Source organism: Protopterus annectens, chromosome 1.part0 (assembly GCF_019279795.1).
Source record: "Protopterus annectens isolate FY-2018-M chromosome 1.part0, PAN1.0, whole genome shotgun sequence".
Classification (NCBI taxonomy): Eukaryota; Metazoa; Chordata; order Ceratodontiformes; family Protopteridae; genus Protopterus; species Protopterus annectens.
Window position 1 is genome coordinate 1,177,951,697 of NC_056725.1, and position 20,565 is coordinate 1,177,972,261.

The following is a 20,565-nucleotide window of genomic DNA, read 5'->3' on the forward strand; positions in this document are numbered from 1 at the left end:
ACATCATTGAACAAATAAATGTATTTGCTTTTAAACTTTTAAGGAATTTGTAAAAGAACATACCTCTTAAAATTTGAATTAGCATCTGAATCAACAGAATAAAACTCAGAAATGGAAGAAATAAAACCATTATCTCTAACACTGTCAACTTTATTTGATAAAATGCTACGTTGTTTAAAAATTGCACTTTCAAGTACAACTTCTTATGTAACTCTATGTGTTAGTTATCCCATTTAGATAAATTATAGGGGATCACAGTGGAGCAGCAGGTAGTGTTATCACCTCACAGTAAGAGGTTTTGTGGTGCATTTTCCTGCTGGGGTGCCTTCTTTGTGAAGTCTGCATGTTCTCCCTGTGTTTGCATGGATTGTCTCCGGGTGCTTTGATTTCCTTCCATATCCCAAAGGCATGCAGTAGGCAGATTAGGTGCTCTAAGTCGTGTGTGTGTGTGTATGTGTGTAGTACAGAACAGCAAATATGTCAGGGCTAGCTTCTCAGTAGTGGCGACATTGGCTCTAGATTGTCACTGTTGAGGTGATACACCAACCCCATGTGCAAAAACAGGGAGAAGAGTTTGTGGATGGATGGATAAATTTCAGTCCTAAGTGACGTACAGATATTTATGCATTGAAAATTTCATACCCTGACAACTTAACAATTTCCAAGCCACTACTCTCAATATTTCCATAATCTGATGAAAATTAAGTCTGAAAGTTATCAAAAGGCCGAGATTAATAGTCTTTGATTTTGTCTAAAATATTTACCTTAGTACCACCTGTAGTGTTCATTGTGTCAAAAGCACATGTTGTGGTTGTTGCTGAAAATCAGAAGTCATTCTGTCATAATTATGATAGCTTTTTCTTTCTCTTTTAATCCCATATTTTTTATAATTTCATGTAAAAACTGTTCCAGACCTTTTATTTCCATTTTTAAAATACTCTTAAGTTATGTGAACTGCTTTCTGTGCTGTTTCTATTTCTGGTACTCCTTCAGTGGAAGTTCTTCTAGTTGAATTCACTGATGTTTCACTTCCTTTTTTTCCATCTTGACATTGCTTTTTATGAAAGAAAAGGACTATATTATTTTCATAATCATTAATATCTCAACTGATGTTATTAATTTCTGATTCACATCACAATCATGTCTTGAGTTGTTCAAGTCACTTTTTTTTCCTTTATTTCTTTGGATACATTCTCGTTTTCTGTAGTCATGGGCAGTTTATATTTACATCCATTCTGTAGCACATACATTTGCCTGTTTTTGCATTCCAAATAAAATTTATCTGCACCATTAAAAGGACAGGAGGGTGATTTGAATGTACACAAGCCTCTTGGAATGATTTTCAGTTCAAATATTTTTAAAGTCATTATGTTATAATCAATATTCTGCTCTGTATTTAGCAACTTCTCAAGACTTTCCATTTCACCTTGTATTTACATCTTAAAAATCAGTATGGTTTGAACATTTTACACAAGTCTGCATTTCATGTCGCCCTTTCATTTTAGTTTGTCTTAATAACATTTATTACTTTCACTCACCTTCTGAGAACTAGCTGCCATTTTATTACCATGTGTTTTATGTTTCTTTATTTTTGTTAAAAGTAACATTATAGTTTCATAGTTTCATAGTTTGGTACTAGGCTATCTGCCCTGGGGCATTTATAAGCCTAGCCATAGTGATGTGGCTTTCGCCACCCCATGTAATGGTACGAAAGTGTACAGAATAGATTTAGAATACTGTGCCTCTGTCTAGTAGTGACACAGTGAAGACCCCCTTACATAATAGAATTAGTTTACTGTGCCTCTGTCTAGTAGTGACACAGAGATGACTGCTGGGGTAAACCTACGATCTCCCATCCACTCGTCAAGATTTCTCTTGAAGAGAGTCAGTGAGGGGCTCTGCCTAACATGAACTGGGATTCTGTTCCAGAGTATGGGAAGCCTCTGAGTTATGAATCTGTCCCTCCAGCATGTCCTATTCATATTTGTGCTGAGGTTCAAATCTTTAGCTCTCGTGGTTCTGATGGATTTGGATTTTTTGAGGTGGAGCATGTGCATCAATTACTGATTGGACATGGCCTTGTACATCAGGCACAGATCACCTCTGAGTAGGCGGTATGCTACTGAATAGAGTTGGAGTTTCTTTAGTCTGGCAGCATATGACATATGTTGGAGACCCTTGATCCTCTTGGTGAGGTGCTTTTGGGGTCTCTCTAGCTGTTGCAAGTGCCGGGTGAGGTACATACCAAATGGGGCATTGTACTCAATCATGGGCCTGATAAGGGAGGAGTACAGGGGCACAATGACCTCCTTTGATCTGGATGTGAATCCCTTCATGATAAGGTGGGCAAGGTAGAAAGTCTTTCTAACCACTTTAGCAATGTGGGTGTCAAATGAGAGGTCACTATCGACTTGGGACCCCAGGTCTCTGATTACTTTTTCCGTACTCAGTGGGTTACCGCTATGTGATAATTTGTGGGCACTTTGTTTTTCCCAAAGGGGATGACTATACATTTTTTGGCATTTAGTTTAAGGCCATGACTCCGGCACCAGTTGTCCGTTTCAGTGAGGCCTTTCTGTAGGATGTATGTGTCAGCTGGTGTATCGACTATGGCGCCTAGTTTGCAGTCATCTGCGAATTTTGTCAGCCACAACCCTCCCATGTTTGCTTTCACATCTGAGAAATAAATGCTGAACAAGAGGGGTCCCAGGACAGAGCCCTGTGGGACACCACTTGTCACTGGCTTTGAGTCTGACATGGCTCCAGCGATTTTGACTTTATGGGTTCTATCCTTTAGCCAGTTTGCCACCCATCTTGTGACATATGGATTTACATTTAAGCTGTTGAGCTTGTCTATGATGCCAGAGTGGGGTATTGTGTCGAAAGCTTTAGCCAAGTCCATGTAGGCTGTATGGACTGCTTTGCCCTCGTCAATGGCTCTAGTAACTGTTTCAAAATAGTCAAACAGGTTTAAAAGGCAGGATCTGCCTTTTACAAAGCCGAACTGGGTGGGATCAAGTGTCTGTAAGTCCCCAATGTCTCTGTTTATTAGTTTCATAATGATTGATTCCATAGCTTTGCAGACCAGGCTGGTTAAGCTTATGGGGCGGTAGTTACCAGGGTCAGTAGAGGTGCCTCCTTTGTGGAGTGGTACTACTGTTGCTGTACGCTAGTTTTCAGGTACATATCCTGTAATAAGGCTAAGGTTAAATAGCATTTTTATGTCCGGGTTTAGCTCCTCTTGGAGTTCACGTAGCACGCAACCCGGGATACCGTCAGGTCCCATTGATGCTGTGTTTTTAGCTTTGCTGAGGGCGGTTCTCACCTGGACATCTGAGATGACAGGGAGGTTACATTCAGCTGGGATAAGTATTTCTTCTTTTGGGGGTGAGGGAGGGGAGAAATTTGCACTGAACCTGTCTGCCAGAATGTTGGCAATATCTGTGGGTTCAGTGTATTTTTGTCATTGTGAACTAACTCTGAACATATCTGAGTGTTTCCGCCCAGGTTTCTAACATAGCTGAAGAAGGCCTTGTGGTTATCTTTAGTGTCCATAGCGATTTTTCTCTCAAAGTTGGCCTTGGATGTTTTTATGAGAGAACGTAGCTTTCTACTAGTGCTGATCAGAGATGCCTTCTCTTTATGGGATTTTGCTCTGTCTCTGTCGTGCAGTAGCTTCCTTCTTTTGTTATACAATTTGTTTATGGCTGGCATCCACCAGACGGGATGCCTACCCTTGCTGGAGAGGGTCTTGGTTTTATTTGGGATTGCATGATCCATGCATTCTTGGAGATGTCTGTAGAAAGCATTTGTGAAGGATTCTGCATTGTGATTGTGGGATGTGGTTTCCACTGTCCCAGTGGGCTTAAAGGATACCATCTCAGTTTTAAGAAGTGTAAAGTCGGATTTTGAGAAGTTTTTCACTGTAGTCTTTTGTGTCGGGGGTGGAGATGGGATAGGTATATCCAGGGTGATTAGTTTGTGGTCAGATCTCACTAGTGAAGGGTATACTTCCAGTGTGAAGCACTTTGTCTCCATGTTTGTGATGATCAGGTCTAGTATATTATCTCCCCTTGTGGGAGAGGTGACTAGCTGTTCCATTGCGTTTGAATTTATGAATTCCAGTAACCTTTGGGCTAGGGTGTTTGGGCTAGAATAATGCACCCAGTCTATGTTAGGGTAGTTGAAGTCTCCCAATATGATGGTGTTTGGTGAGACATTCATATCCTCCTATGTCTTAAGGAAGGCTGAGTGGGGTTCCTGAGATTGGGAGGGTGGTCTGTAACATGCTACCAGTTGTATAGCAGTTTTGCCTATGGTTAGTTGCACCTGGATGGTCTCTGATGCTTCATGTGTTGCCACTAACCTGGAGGTGTGGGTGTCCTTGATGAATATGGACACTCCCCCTCCCTTTTTGGTTTGGCCCGAGTTTTGGGGCCGAAAAGCATGATACGAGGTATAGCCTGGTAGCGCTGGGGTGCTCTCAGGAGCCTTGAACCAGGTTTCCATTACTGCACAGACATCGATGTCGTCCATACTGAGGAGTGCTTCGAGAGCCTGCATCTTGAGATTTAGACTTCTGGCATTGAGCAGCATTACCCTTAATTTTTTCCATTTTGTTTTCTAAGGAGGTGGGTTTGTCTTTTGAGCCTTGCCTAAAAAAGGCACTATGGGGGAGGCAAGAGCCTTAGCCAATATCCGGAAGCCCAGTGGTGACAGATGCAAGCCGTCCCTTGCGAAGCAGCGTGGCTTGTCCAGCATGTCATCCCAAGCAGACAGACATTGGATCCCCCTAGAATGACACCAGTATTTGAGCCAATTATTAAAGCTGGTCATCTTGTCTTTGTATTGTGGCATCATTCTTGGTGAGGGCAAGATGCTGCTCAGGGTCAGGGTCATACCAGCCTGGGCTACATAATCAGAGAGCTCCTCTATGTCTCTTTTCATGTAGTCCAGGGAGGTACATCTCAGGTCATTCACGCCGGCATGGACAATGATGGAGTCATATTTGTACTTGCTTTGGAGTGACCTGAGTGCGTGTGTTATGTGGCGGATCCTAGCTCCCGATAAGCAGCTCACCGTTACCCTCTCCTTGTTCAGCCTGGTAAGCGGAACGTCAGTGTGTCTGACTATAGAGTCACCTATTACTAGTGTATCAGGCATGGTGTTTGGCCTTAAGGGCTGTGATTGTTTGACACACTGATTTATTGAAGTATGTGATGCATGTGTTATGTTTTGAGGAGGTGGATTTTTGGGTGTCTGCTTTGGGAGCCTCTGTTGTTTTGGTAAGTTTTTTGTTAGAGCCTCCGAGTATGTCTTTGTGTTTTTATGTGTTTGATTTGCAGTTGTGGTAGGTCTATGTGGGACTGAGTTTGGTGTGTGTGTGGTTACCTTCTCCTCCTGTCTGGTCTTGCCAGTCCTGAGTTGAGAGAGTTCAGCCTCCAGTTTGGCTATATAGTTGCATCTCTCACATGTATTTGTGTTTGTTGGGAGGAGGAGAGGGTTGTCTGTGTACATGAGACAATTGTAGCATTGTCTCAAGATTCCCAGATTAACCAGCTGAACCGGAGAGGATGCCAGCAATCTACCACTCGACATGCTAGAATATTATAAGGGAGTGCTGTGCCTTTAAGGGAAGAGGGTACTCACAGGGAAGGTAGGTGGATGTAGTGCTTACTATAGTTAGCGAGTGCTTACTTAGAAGAGAGGTTTTGAGAACAAGTGCTAGGCTTATAATAAAGCGATTAGACTAGATTATTATAAGAGTAGAGCTTTCTTAAGGGAAAATTTGAAGAGCAGACTTGGCAGAGCCAGAAAAAGTTTAACCTTGTTTAACCGGCGCTGCGCTATGCGCACAACCGCGCAAAGCCGTGCAAACGCGGATTTTAAACAGGGAACTTCAAAAGAGCTAGAAATGGTCCAAAACAACCAATTACTACAAGCTCTTGTGCTGAGATCACTCCTTCAGGGACAGATAGGCTGCTCAAGGCTCCCCACTCCCACTGGTGAGCAAAGAAACTTCCTTCTATCCAAGTAAGGCAATGGACACCACAGGAACTACACCACAGCCCAGAATACAGCAAAGCCTGTTAACAAACAAACAACTTTCGACCAATTTTCGACTAAATGAAACATTAAGTGCAGATAATATATAATGCAACAAACAGTTAAAAAAACAGTTTAAGCTTGTTCAAGGTAAGCAAGAGAAGGTATTTCAGGTAAAAAACAGCAAAAAATACTTAAATCAGGAAAGTAGTCGCTTTTCTCAGTTCTCTGCTGCTAGGACCACTCTGCAGGACCACGAGGAGCTGTTGCTGAGTAGTATAGCCAGGAAAAAAACGCTCAGAGGCGGATTTTAAACAGGGAACTTCAAAAGAGCTAGAAATGGTCCAAAACAACCAATTACTACAAGCTCTTGTGCTGAGATCACTCCTTCAGGGACAGATAGGCTGCTCAAGGCTCCCCACTCCCACTGGTGAGCAAAGAAACTTCCTTCTATCCAAGTAAGGCAATGGACACCACAGGAACTACACCACAGCCCAGAATACAGCAAAGCCTGTTAAACAAACAAACAACTTTCGACCAATTTTCGACTAAATGAAACATTTAGTGCAGATAATATATAATGCAACAAACAGTTAAAAAAACAGTTTAAGCTTGTTCAAGGTAAGCAAGAGAAGGTATTTCAGGAAAAAAACAGCAAAAAATACTTAAATCAGGAAGTAGTCGCTTTTCTCAGTTCTCTGCTGCTAGGACCACTCTGCAGGACCACGAGGAGCTGTTGCTGAGTAGTATAGCCAGAAGAAAAACGCTCAGAGGCGGATGTTAAACAGGGAACTTCAAAAGAGATAGAAATGGTCCAAAACAACCAATTACTACAAGCTCTTGTGCTGAGGTCACTCCTTCAGGGACAGATAGGCTGCTCAAGGCTCCCCACTTCCACTGGTGAGCAAAGAAACTTCCTTCTATCCAGGTAAGGCAATGGAAACCACAGGAACTACACCACAGCCCAGAATACAGCAAAGCCTGTATACTGGTCTAAACTAGACGAGGAGAGGTGGGAAAACAAGGATTTTTTTTTTTTTTTGTTTTTGAGATAGAAAGCACACAGAAAATGCAGGAAACAGTGATAAATCAGTTACATAGGCTAGCACACTTTAGTGGGCAGCCTCAACAGTTAAATTAAACAAACAACTTTTGACCAATTTTCGACTAAATGAAACTTTAAGTGCAGATAATATATAATGCAACAAACAGTTAAAAAACAGTTTAAGCTTGTTCAAGGTAAGCAAGAGAAGGTATTTCAGGTAAAAAAACAGCAAAAAATACTTAAATCAGGAAAGTAGTCGCTTTTCTCAGTTCTCTGCTGCTAGGACCACTATGCAGGACCACGAGGAGCTGTTGCTGAGTAGTATAGCCAGAAAAAAACGCTCAGAGGCGGATTTTAAACAGGGAACTTCAAAAGAGATAGAAATGGTCCAAAACAACCAATTACTACAAGCTCTTGTGCTGAGGTCACTCCTTCAGGGACAGATAGGCTGCTCAAGGCTCCCCACTCCCACTGGTGAGCAAAGAAACTTCCTTCTATCCAAGTAAGGCAATGGACACCACAGGAACTACACCACAGCCCAGAATACAGCAAAGCCTGTATACTGGTCTAAACTAGTCGAGGAGAGGCGGGAAAGCAAGAATATTTTTTTGTTTTTTTTATTTTTGAGATAGAAAGCACACAGAAAATGCAGGAAACAGTGATAAATCAGTTACACAGGCTAGCACACTTCAGTGGGCAGCCTCAACAGTTAAATTAACAAACAAACAACTTTCGACCAATTTTCGACTAAATGAAACTTTAAGTGCAGATAATATATAATGCAACAAACAGTTAAAAAAAACAGTTTAAGCTTGTTCAAGGTAAGCAAGAGAAGGTATTTCAGGTAAAAAACAGCAAAAAATACTTAAATCAGGAAAGTAGTCGCTTTTCTCAGTTCTCTGCTGCTAGGACCACTCTGCAGGACCACGAGGAGCTGTTGCTGAGTAGTATAGCCAGAAAAAAAAACGCTCAGAGGCGGATTTTAAACAGGGAATTTCAAAAGAGCTAGAAATGGTCCAAAACAACCAATTACTACAAGCTCTTGTGCTGAGGTCACTCCTTCAGGGACAGATAGGCTGCTCAAGGCTCCCCACTCCCACTGGTGAGCAAAGAAACTTCCTTCTTTCCAAGTAAGGCAATGGACACCACAGGAACTACACCACAGCCCAGCATACAGCAAAGCCTGTATACTGGTCTAAACTAGTCGAGTAGAGGTGGGAAAACAAGGATATTTTTTTGGTTTTGAGATAGAAGGCACACAGAAAATGCAGGAAACAGTGATAAATCAGTTATACAGGCTAGCACACTTTAGTGGGCAGCCTCAACAGTTAAATTAACAAACAAACAATTAGGCTTGAAAAATCATGAAATAAATCCAGTAGTGAGGTTCCAAGGGACAATATATGAACTATAAAACCACCAGAGAAAGAAATTTGCAAGAAAAACAACATTTCATTTTTACTTCACTTTATTTATCCATTGTTAACACATTTTAACACTTTGGTTTAAAAAAACCTTCAAGAAAGTGACATAATGTTAAAAAAATATAACTTTTTTATAACATGAAGACCCTACCCAACATAAATATTTATATTGAAATACCAGTAAAACATGTAAATTAGATTAATCATATTAATTAACAAACTGACTTCCTGTTCAACTACTGATTTAAACCTAATGGTGTCATATTATCATGCTGTAATATAGAAACATGTTTCTTTGTATCTCAAAGCATGGTCTAATGAGGCAGGGGAAAGGAAGTTACAAACAAAAAACATAAAATTAAATTATGTGGCATTAATTTCTATGAGAGTAGTAACAATGTATATGTAATGCAGTGCCTTATTAAAAATACTTAGAGAGAGACCGAGTTCTGAGAGAGGTTAAGAGGACATTGTAGACAAACAAGAATAATAATTTTAAAAGTCCTTTAGCAGATCATGTTTATGAATATCACAATTCCCAGTATGAGGGAATTAAATCTGAGGTTATGTGTTGGTATATCTACTCAGAAAGACTTGATGAGGATGTTAAACATGTTTTGAGATGCAAAGAGACATGTTTTATATTACAGTCTAATAATAGACCAGTACCATTGTGTTTAAATTAGGAAGAGAACTCGAGTTCTGTTGTTTGCTAATTAATTAGACTGTTCACATTTGTATGTTTTATTGGTGTTTTTAATATAAATATTTATGCCAGTTGGGGTTTTCTTGTTATAAAAAAGTATATTGTTTCCCTCATTCAAGCCTATAGATCAGTTTTTGTATATTTCCAGGTAACATCAATAGCTCCATATTGAATCCAAATCATTTTTTGGGCTTAACTTCTTTAAATGACTTACCAGGTAAAAATATGCCAAAGGAATTCTTAACAAAATGACACTAAGATTGTTAATTTACAGGAGTAATGAAATTAATCGCTGTTTGCCAGGTGTTATTCTTATGTTCATATTTTCATAACTGAGAGAACAGCATGCTATTAAGGGGCATGGTGTGAAATACCATTGTGGGAGACAGAACAATATGTTGTCATTTTCCATTTTATCACATTGTAGAGCAAGATATTGCTAGTTGTTTATTAGTAATTATGAAAGTAAGCCATATTTATATATGTACTTAATATACAAGTGACTGTTACATGGCATCAGGTGAATCCTTAGATGTTAAAAATTGTCTTTAACATTTGCACTGTAAGCTGCAGATCTTGGGAGATATTCAGTATAATTTATACAAGTAAGCATATGTTTTTTACAACAACTTTTTATTTGATTTTACATCCAAAAATTAGCAATTACTGCAATTAAAACATGAAAAAGAGAATAATCAACTATATATAACTATATACAATCATGCATGACAGCATTCAGTATGAATTATATACACCATTAATATTTGTCCAATAAAAGTTGTAGTTTCTGCCAGGCTAATCTTTTATGAATTATATTAGATGTTCTGATATGAATAGTTTGCATTTCTTTGTTATATACACACTTAGCTGCACTTATAAAGTCAGTAAATAGGAGATCTTGTTCATTTTTCCAATTCATTGTGATTACTTTTCTGGCAATGACCAAAAGTGACCAAAGGAGAAGTATTTGAGGTTTTGGAATCACATTTGGAATAGGAACATTAAATAACAACAGGGAATCTGTAACATGACAATTATCTGACCACAGAGCCTTTACAAAATATCTGAAATCGTTCCAAAATTGTAAAACAACTCTACACTCGATAAACATATAGACCCAATTAGCCTCCAGAGTTTCACTACATCTCCAACATTTTATTTCTTTTCTTTTAGAAATAACAGCAATTTTATAGGGAGTGAAAAAACTTCTATTTAGAAATTTCCAAGTGAACAACTTCCAATAAAGAGAAGATGTGGTGCTATTCACATATTTTAATAACAGTTTTTTTATTATCCACTGATAAGGATTCTTTATTAACTTTCATAGAATAATCCCAAAAGACTAAGTCAAATGACAAAAATTCATCATGTAACATTCTATATATAGATGAAATGCACAACTTATATTCAGTGTCTATCGAGTTACTACCAACAAAAAGTTGTAATAATTTTGGCAAAGAATCTGTTTCTTAAAAAACAAAAAAGAGCAATTACAGAAATACCGACACTTACATGAGCCACTTATAAAACCAAACTTTAATTGTAAGTGCTTTCGTAGGGGCCAATACCCCAACTTCTTCAGACAAATTTTACAAAATAAAGCCTCCTATATATATATATATATAGCATCAATTAATTATTAAGTATATAATTGAATAATTACTGAAACACTTATTCAATTAACATTATATAAAGACTCCGTGGCTTATTCCATTAAGACAACACTCCTAATAACTTTTAAAATTTTCAACAAACTTTTTTATATAAAATTTATGCATATTGGATCATATATTTAAGAATGCATTATATATATAAAAAACACATCATTTCCCATAATATATATACCTTTGTAAAACTTTATAACTAGATATAGAAAATATATATATTTTTTAAATATAAAGCAATAATGTTATACGATATGTCAACATTTAGTGCAAAAACCATAAATACGAAGTAAAATTGAATATAATTGTGCCTAAACTTCTTATTTAAACTCATAGGGCTATACTAATCGATGACTATATGAACAAATTAACAGCATATTATGAACATCTTGTAACCGTCCGTACGGCTAACCCTACACATACATAAATGCTTCATATTACTTTTTAATTTGTTTTACATTCATTTTATTACACAGAAAGCTACAACACTATAACTCAAGGTTTTCGCCATATATAAAACCAATATATATATGTTTTACATACATACCTAGCCCTATATGCACTCCTAAAATTAATTAAAAAATAATAAAAAAAAATGTTTTAATAAGAAATAATAATAATAAAAAAAATATGTTAATAATAAAAAATATATACAAAATACAGAATCCAAAGTACACATGGCTTTGAAACCTACCATACTTTAAAGGCCTTCTTGCCTATTTATCTTTTATTTTGTTGTGTACTAGTTATCTATGCAATTTTTCTGAATTAATTGATATTTTCACTTTATTTTCAATGAACTGTCATAGAGTTTGTAAGGATAACCAATTATCTTGTTTAACATTATATCTGGCTAAAAGAAAGTTTGTTGAATGAATCTTGTTGTTATCTAGAAATTGATACCAAAATTGTAGGTAATTATCTTTAAAATTAAACATTTTACTCAGATTAACGTACCCTATACAATCTGGAGTGTACACATTGGGAAACATAAGAAAAAATAACTATTTAACGATATCATTGCTATCTGTTACACATTTAAAGATACTAAAATTTGACTCATACCGTAAGTGAAATGATTAAACTTATATAAACAGCAATCACGTAAGACCCAATATATTTTACTAATGCCTAAAGTGGAGCATGTTTGCATTTCATAACTACTATTAGATACTATATGAATTTCATGTAAATGCTTCCAACTTTAATTGCAGGAATTGCTTAGCCACTGGTAATACTATGTTAATAATACTAGATTTTGAATAAAGTTCAGTGTTAGGAAAGCCAATTCTGTTATTATCCCAACCTCTTATATGCCAGTTATAGGCTATCCTCAGTTTTTGATGTAAATAAAGAAACTTAAGTAATATGTGTTTACCTGTTTGAAAAAAAAATTGGAGGAATTAAAATTAGGGATTACATATAAAATAACATTTTGTGTAAAATAACCATTTTTATCAATGTGAGTCTATCTTCCATGGTAAAAAACATTTTATTCCAATTATTAGTTAACTTGGCGATTGTGTTTAATAGATTTGCATAATGTGAAAGTACAATCTCTTTACAAATGGGTTTTATACTAATACCTAAATATTGTTTTATTTTCCCAATTAAAGTTTTTATGAGCTTGAAAATTTTTATAAATTTTCTTATTGGTTAATACTGTTTCAGTTTTGCTCCGATTAAAACCTGAGGTTTTTTCAAAAAAATTGATTGATTCAATAATATAATGTAAAGAAGAATCTGTATTCTCACTTGTTAAAAGAATATCATCTGCAAACAGTTTGATTTTGAACAATGTTCATTATTTAAAAAATACTTTTATATTGGTATAATTTCTTATATGTAGCGAAAGGTTTGATTGACATTGCAACAATAAGGGTGGCAGTGGGCAACCTTGTTTTGTACCTTTAAATATTTTAAGTGATGACGATAAACATGACCCAATTTTAACATACGCTTGGGAATCATTGTATAACTTCAATATTAAATTAATAAAATCTAAAGAAAATTTATATCCATTAAGAATTTTGTGCAAATATGACCAGCTAATGGAGTCAAAGGATTTATCAATATCTAAGCTTGCTTTTTAGTATTGTTTGCAATATCAGTCAGGGATAATAATTTAATGATATTGTCCTGAACTTTTCTTTGTAATATCAAACCTGTTTGATCATAATCTATTAAACTAGGCAATATATTTATTATTCAGTCTCTTAGATAATACCTACATAAAGATTTTGTAATCAGTATTTAACAAAGAGATAGGCTGATAGGAGGAACATGATTGCTGGTTTTTGCCTTGCTTTAAAATAGGGGAAATCAAAGAATATTTCCAAGACAGGGGTACATTCAGTTTGTTTTTAATAATAGAAAATCTATTTAGCAGTATTTTTAATGTTGAATCTGGGAAAGTTTTATATATTTCTGGAATTATACCATCTAGAACTGGGGCTTTCTTAGTTTTTAAGTTTTTAATTTGGTCTTTCAGTTCTGATAATGGTATTGGTTATCTAGTATCTTATTTTGTATTCGTAATGTTACTTTGGAGAAATTTATAATTATCAGCGGTGGTGCAGCGGTAGCGTTGTTGCCTCACAGCAAGAGGTTCTCCCTGATTCTCAGCTGGTGTGTGGGAGTGCCTTCTGTGTGGAGTCTGCATGTCCTCCCCGCGGGTCGAGTGGCATTCTGAAAGACATGCGTGAATGGATGTGCCTTTGTTGAAGGTTGGGCGTCGAGCTGGCAACTCGGCACCATGAAAATCTACTGCCAATCATTAGTGGACCGGAGTTCCGCTGTGGCGACCCCTAACCGGGAAAAGCTGAAAGGCAACAACAACTTTGGAGAAATTTATCAATTATACTGTCATTCTGTATAGAAAGATTTTATCATTAATTGTGATTTCTAATTAATCTGCTTCTAATATACATTTTAAATCATTTTTGTGGAATTATTAATTGTATATTTAATTTCATTAATATGATTTAAGTTATTAATGTGTTAGTCCTAATAGCCAACTTATGTAAATGTTTAGGGTTTACAGAGTTAGACTGTAGCTTAAGTCTTTCTAGATTAATTGAAACTTTATGATTTAATATTTCTAAGTATTTTTGGTTTAACATTGATAATTATGTGTTTGCAGTCTTATCATTAGGCTTTAATTTTGATTTTAATGTATCTATTTTAGTTTGCAATTCTAATAATTCTCTATCCCAGTCTTTCCTTTTTAGAAGATACCAATTCTTTATTCTACCATACAGGTAAGCCTTTAAAGCATGTAGAAAACACCAAAAGCCAGCAAGATGGTATCACCATTTATTCAGAGGCACAAAAAAGGACAAAACATGTCCAATTCAAAAACTCATACTAGTTTCGGCACCAGCCTTCATCAGTGAGTGAAAATCATTCAAAAATACATGGTCAACGTCAGTTTAAATATGTGAATAAACCAATGACAGTGTAAACATTTGCATCAAGCTCTCAAATAGGATTTAAAGCAACATAACACTGCTCAAAAAGAAAAATTCATATAAATCCCCATACAATACAAGTATAGTAAATATAGTTCTGATAATGAACTATAATATCATCAAACAAATAGTTACATATTGTCATATGTATAATTTAATCTTGAATTGCAAAGGGAAAAATATATGTAAATAAAAAATAACAAAATAAAAATGATTTATAAATGGTCATTGAGACCTGGGGGAAAAAGAGCTCCTAAGTGTGTAATCCAGTATTTTTCCTTGTGGCTCAAAATACCTTGCCATCCTGTTTGGTTTTGCCTATTCCCTGTAATTTTATCAATGATTGTAAACATAAACTTGGCACTGGGATGTTGAACAGTATGTAAATAGAGGGCATTAGATGCTTTGTGATTCCGTATATCGCTACGATGTTCCCCAATTCTGATACGTAATGTACGTGAAGTTTTGCCAACATAGAATGATTTACATTGGCACGTGGCCAAATAGATAACCCAGCTAGTGGAACAATTTCCAAAAATCTTGATGTCATATACTTTGCTAGTATTGGAACTCGTAAATTGTTTGAGCTGGTTAACATAAACACAAGAAACGCAATGTCCACACCTGAAAGTTCCCAATAATTCATCCCCCAATATGGTGAGTTGTTTAAATTTGGCTGCCCCACTTTCTCTATGTTTGTAATGAGAAAATAGAGTGCCTAATGTTTTACCACGTCTGAATGAAAATGAACATTGCTTATCTAGTATTCTCCTCAAAAAGTCATTAGCTAATAAGATATTCCAATTTTGGTTCACGGCTTGTCTGACCGTCTGATGATTTTTGCCCAATGTGGTAATTAGTCTCACCTTAGAGTTGTTAGTGTTATGACTTTTGTCCCTGTATTCCAACAGTGTCTTTCTATCTTGATTGTCTGAATATGTCCTAGCTAGTTCTATATCAGAAATGCTATAACCCGGTCCAAAAATCTGGTGAGTAAATCAGTTTTGGCTATAGAGTAATCATGTAAGCATGAATTAATTCTCCGAATTCTAAGATATTGAGATTTGGGGATGTTCCGGATGGTGTGGCGTGGATGCATGCTATGTGCATGTAACAGGGTATTGAACTGAGGGTATTTTCGAAAGATTTTGGTGTTAAGTGTGTTATCAATATTACGATATACCGTAACATCCAAAAAAGTGATAACATCTCTATGAAATGTGATTGAAAATTCAATACCCCAGATGTTATTATTCAGATGTTCCAAGAATTCCTGTAGATAGTTCGCATCCAAACTTATTTACCAACTGAGATGAGTCGATGAACCTTATTTCTGTCTTAAAACTCTGGGTGTTGTGTCATATACGGAGCTGTGTAAGGGAGCATTGGGCCTCGATTCAAGGCTTCGCCATTTTTCAACTGGATTCTGTTCGTATATTTTTGACTGTTGGCCATTTATCCGCTAAATATATAGGAAAACTTGGACTAGTGGAAACGGAATTGCAGTGTATGGTTTCTAAAACTTTGTGTTTGTCATGCTCACGAGTTTTGGTCCTAGATTTTTGTTACCGTGTTAGGGTTGGACTCCATTTTGATACGCTGCATTTAGACTGTTTCTTATTTATTTTTTCTACATCGGGATTTGTCAACAATTCAACATACAATAAGGATCCACGGCGCAAATGATATTTCATCTAACTGTCTGTTTGGGACTATAAGTACATGTTTGGCTTTCTTTAATAACTTGATACAAACTATGTACATGTGTTAATGTTTGGCGTATATGACATTTCATCTAACGGTCTGTTTGGGACTATAAGGACATGTTTGGCGTGTTTTAATAATTTCATACAAACCATGTACTTGTGTTAATGCTTTAAACTATATCTTACCAAGCGATGGTTGTTATTCATTACGATCAATGATTAGTATTCAGGGAAACTGTTTTTTAACATTGTTCTATTCATTCTCAGTTGACGAGGGGTGTTACATTGTATTGTGGCATGATTAGTGTACGGACTGAACATCCGACATTATTTTGAGTCAACTGGTTTTGTATAGGGTTAATGTTGTGTAATTCTGGGCCGCTGATATATTTAACTGGAACTTACAATTTTTGATAACACCGTTTTAAAAACATATTACTTGGTGGTTCCTAACAACATCTCCGTTTTGGTACTAAGCAAACCTTGGTTGATTAACATTTCATAATTGTGTTTGTGGTTCAATAACCTTTTTGCAAATATACTTTTAATATCTTCTTTATTGCATAATATAGTTTATTAACATAAATGTTCATAACAACTGTGGTTTGGCCTACACATAGATGGGAGTTTAATATTATGTACATTTTGTTTTGAACAGTATATATAGTGCTGTGCTATTGGATTTGATACATAATAAGATATAATATCAGTCTATTTAGTGATTACTATCAAGGGGGCCCTCATGTTAGCTTAACATTCTATATTGGTCTCTGACTATAACATACTTTATTTGTGTGTATATAGATTATAAGCTAAGCGGGTTTTGTTCATACATGTAGTATCATTTTTTGATGTATATTGGTTGAACCCTTTTGATATCTTGTCTACTACATTGTTTGTAGGCCATGTTTTAGTTAAAGATGAACAAGGGTTCGAATCTATTTTTTTGATATATAAGTGAACTACATATGGTGGACAAAGTTTACATGTTTATATAAGTTGTCAGTGCCAACATTATATATATGCTGTATTCTATTAATATGTACAAGACAACATTTGATTTAGGTTCCTAGTTATGCTTTGTTACAAATCTTGTATTGGTCATATTACATTTATGCTAATTTTGTGACAAACAAGGCAATGGTTGGATACTAGCAAGTTATATAATTTGGGTTTATTCCTTAAGGCTTATACTTTGAGTATATTACTGATTTGAAATTGATCTCAGGGACAGTCAAACAACCCAGTTTTTGTTGACACCTTGTTCTGGGTGCTTTTGGTCCTGCCCCTGTCCATCCTTTTCATGGTTCTTGCTATTTCTTTATAGTATTATAACCATTTTTTTAGTACCATAATTTTGTTTGTTCCTTGGACATTTGTCATTTAACATGGATCTAGATAAAATATTGGAGGGGTTGTGTGCTGATAGGGAAGACTTGGCTATTTTTGGTGTTAACCAAGCCCCAAGCAGCAACCCCATTCAACCTGTTACAAATCCCACAGATAATTGTGAGTTCTGTTTTCGGGATTTGGAAAAAGGCTTGAAAGGACTAAGAGCCAATATTTGGCATCTCCGTCTATTTAAAGCCTATCTACATAAAAACATTGCACCTAGGGGATTACGGATAAAATTGCACCCACTTGTAAGCAGATCTGAAGAGAGGCTTAATGAAGAATGGGATGCGGCACTTAAAGAAGGATCCATGGTTTTTGTGAAAATTTTAGCTTCTTACTATGAAAGAACAATAGATATATGTCTTTCGGAAGTTAAAAATCTGGCAAATATATGTAAAAAACATGAATCAAGTCCCAAATATTTTGAACATATAGACAAGTTGTCCAAGGAACTAACATCCTATGATAAAGTTATCAGGGAGAGGAAGATAAAAAAATTTAACAGGGATAGCAATGACTATGAAAGGGGACATCCATTTCAAGTGCTACGATCTGTGAGGTTTCAAGATAATATATCCACCATGGACAGGGGTAGGTCTAGAAAAAGGCCTAGATCCATATTAAAGAACAGAGATCACTTTCAAACCAGTACCTCAGGGGAGGAGTCATCCACTACTGACGGTGAATATGTCAACACTGTCAATTCTCCACTCAAAAAGAAAACCAACACCCATTACCCTTTAGACATGGTAGGAAATCCAGAGGGGGGAGGAAACATAGAAACAAATATATCTACAGATTCCATGACAGGGCTTATTCAGGCACTACTCAAGTAGATATACAAGGTTTTCAAAATGTGTTGAATCTATCGGATCATGTATTAACATCAGAACAAAAACAAGTGCTTAATAAAGGGTTAAATTTTGTTCCTAGCTTCTTTTGTGATGAATACCAAACCTCACTAGATGTCATTGATTTTTGTCGTAGACTAAACCTTAAACTGTTTTTTTCAGAACAGGATAGTTCCAATGCTCAAAGATCTACTGACTTTACCTTCCATAAATCAACATTTCAGCCACCTATGAATAAGAATGTAGCGATATTTCAACAAGCGGTGTTAAAGGATTTACATTTCCCCCTTTTTGAGGTTGCTACTGGTAGGGACAATATTAGTTCCACCGAAAGAGTGGCTTTATCAGAACTTAGGAACAATCATAACATAGCAATTGTTCAAGCTGACAAGGGGGGTGCAGTGGTGATCTTAAATATGGACTTCTATATAAATGAGGGCTTACGACAACTTTCTGACAAACAATGCTACATGAAAATGGACATTGATCCAACTATGACATTCAAAAAAGAGATAGATATCTTTTTACAAACTGCATTGGAGGAGGGTATTCTCACAAATAAAACGGTCCAACATCTACAGGTTAAGGAACCGGCTAAACAAATCTTGTATTTATTACCTAAAATACACAAATCCTTGACACATCCACCAGGTAGGCCTATAGATTCTGGTCATGGTTCTCTCACAGAACCCCTGTCTGCTTTTCTAACCCAATTTCTAAAACCACTGTTGTCCTTAGTTAGAGCAAGAATTCAGGACACCACGCAATTTTTACAAATTATTGAAGACTGCCAACTGGAACCCCATTGGATAATGTGCACTCTGGATGTTAAATCCCTCTACACTAGCATTCCACATTGGGCAGGGCTTCAGGCTGTGGAATATTGGCTTGTTAAATCAGAATTATATTCTCCGGGTTTTAATACTCTACTTATCTGTCTCACAGAACATGTACTAAACAAAAATGTGTTCTATTTCCAGGGTGATTGCTATTGGCAACTACACCATGGGGGCTTCTTTTGCCCCCATTTATGCAGATCTTTTCATGGCCTACCTTGAAGAATGCCTGATTTATAACCCTTTACACAATTTATACCTTGTGGAAATAGACATATGGAGAAGATATTTAGATGATTGTTGGATGGTGTGGCGTGCAGATGCGAACTATCTACAGGAATTCTTGGAACATCTGAATAATAACATCTGGGGTATTGAATTTTCAATCACATTTCATAGAGATGTTATCACTTTTTTGGATGTTACGGTATATCGTAATATTGATAACACACTTAACACCAAAATCTTTCGAAAATACCCTCAGTTCAATACCCTGTTACATGCACATAGCATGCATCCACGCCACACCATCCGGAACATCCCCAAATCTCAATATCTTAGAATTCGGAGAATTAATTCATGCTTACATGATTACTCTATAGCCAAAACTGATTTACTCACCAGATTTTTGGACCGGGGTTATAGCATTTCTGATATAGAACTAGCTAGGACATATTCAGACAATCAAGATAGAAAGACACTGTTGGAATACAGGGACAAAAGTCATAACACTAACAACTCTAAGGTGAGACTAATTACCACATTGGGCAAAAATCATCAGACGGTCAGACAAGCCGTGAACCAAAATTGGAATATCTTATTAGCTAATGACTTTTTGAGGAGAATACTAGATAAGCAATGTTCATTTTCATTCAGACGTGGTAAAACATTAGGCACTCTATTTTCTCATTACAAACATAGAGAAAGTGGGGCAGCCAAATTTAAACAACTCACCATATTGGGGGATGAATTATTGGGAACTTTCAGGTGTGGACATTGCGTTTCTTGTGTTTATGTTAACCAGCTCAAACAATTAGTTCCAATACTAGCAAAGTATATGACATCAAGATTTTTGGAAATTGTTCCACTAGCTGGGTTATCTATTTGGCCACGTACAATGTAAATCATTCTATGTTGGCAAAACTTCACGCATTACGATCAGAATTGGGGAACATGGAATCACAAAGCATCTTATGCCCTCTATTTACATTCTGTTCAACTTCCCAGTGCCAAGTTTATGTTTACAATCATTGATAAAATTACAGGAATAGGCAAAACCAAACAGGATGGCAAGGTATTTTGAGCCACAAGGAAAAATACTGGATTACACACTTAGGAGCTCTTTTTCCCCCAGGTCTCAATGACCATTTATAAATCATTTTTATTTTGTTATTTTTTATTTACATATATTTTTCCCTTTGCA

At 36.3% G+C, this 20,565-nt stretch overlaps 1 protein-coding gene across 1 annotated transcript in view; it reads left to right on the plus strand.

Annotated features, from left to right (window-relative positions):
* The window catches only part of PDSS2 (decaprenyl diphosphate synthase subunit 2), a 1,587,149-nt gene that overhangs the window by 1,249,914 nt on the left and 316,670 nt on the right, over positions 1 to 20,565 (plus strand). The window lies entirely within an intron of this gene.